Source organism: Bison bison, unplaced genomic scaffold (genome assembly GCF_000754665.1).
Source record: "Bison bison bison isolate TAMUID 2011002044 unplaced genomic scaffold, Bison_UMD1.0 scf7180017864217, whole genome shotgun sequence".
Taxonomy (NCBI): domain Eukaryota; kingdom Metazoa; phylum Chordata; class Mammalia; order Artiodactyla; family Bovidae; genus Bison; species Bison bison.
The window spans coordinates 2383203-2384615 of record NW_011494789.1 but is presented as its reverse complement, the minus strand read 5'-3'; positions in this window follow the sequence as shown (position 1 = coordinate 2384615).

Below are 1413 nucleotides of genomic sequence, written 5' to 3'. Positions count from 1 at the left end.
GTTTCTTACATGATATTTTACATGTTTCAATGTCATTCTCCCAAATCTTCCCACCCTCTCCCTGTCCCACAGAGTCCATAAGACTGTTCTATACATCAATGTCTCTTTTGCTGTCTCGTACACAGGGTTATTGTTACCATCTTTCTAAATTCCATATATATGCGTTAGTATACTGTATTTATGTTTTTCCTTCTGGCTTACTTCACTCTGTATAATAGGCTCCAGTTTCATCCACCTCATTAGAACTGATTCAAATGTATTCTTTTTAATGGCTGAGTAATACTCCATTGTGTATATGTACCACAGTGTTCTTATCCATTCATCTGCTGATGGACATCTAGGTTGCTTCCATGTCCTGGCTATTATAAACAGTGTTGCGATGAACATTGGGGTACACGTGTCTCTTTCCCTTCTGGTTTCCTCAGTGTGTATGCCCAGCAGTGGGATTGCTGGATCATAAGGCAGTTCTATTTCCAGTTTTTGAAGGAATCTCCACACTGTTCTCCATAGTGGCTGTACTAGTTTGCATTCCCACCAACAGTGTAAGAGGGTTCCCTTTTCTCCACACCCTCTCCAGCATTTATTATTTGTAGACTTTTGGATCGCAGCCATTCATACCATGGTGTGAAATGGTACCTCATAGTGGTTTTGATTTGCATTTCTCTGATAATGAGTGATGTTGAGCATCTTTTCATGTGTTTGTTAGCCCTCTGTATGTCTTCTTTGGAGAAATGTCTATTTAGTTCTTTAGCCCATTTTTTGATTGGGTCATTTATTTTTCTGGAGTTGAGCTGTAGGAGTTGCTTGTATATTTTTGAGATTAGTTGTTTGTCAGTTGCTTCATTTGCTATTATTTTCTCCCATTCTGAAGGCTGTCTTTTCACCTTGCTAATAGTTTCCTTTGATGTGCAGAAGCTTTTAAGTTTAATTAGGTCCCATTTGTTTATTTTTGCTTTTATTTCCAATATTCTGGGAGGTGGGTCATAGAGGATCCTGCTGTGATGTATGTCAGAGAGTGTTTTGCCTATGTTCTCCTCTAGGAGTTTTATAGTTTCTGGTCTTACATTTAGATCTTTAATCCATTTTGAGTTTATTTTTGTGTACCTCTTTTAAGATTTCTCCACAGTCATAAGAAGGTCCATCCTCTCCCACTGGCAGGAGTGTGGCTGGGTTTAAAGTCTGGCAAGGCTCAATACGGAGGTTAGTGTTCTCACATAGCAGCCCTTGATATTGAATAATCCGGGATGTTGACAGCCAATTATGGGGGTCCCCTCGCAGGAGAGTGTTGACCTCATGTGGGACTTTTATGATCAAATCTTGGCCCAAATTCAGCTTGGTTGCCTCCCGGACCAGTAAGGCAACCACAGCAACTGCCCGTAAGCATCCCAGCCACCCAGTGGCAACATTGTCCAG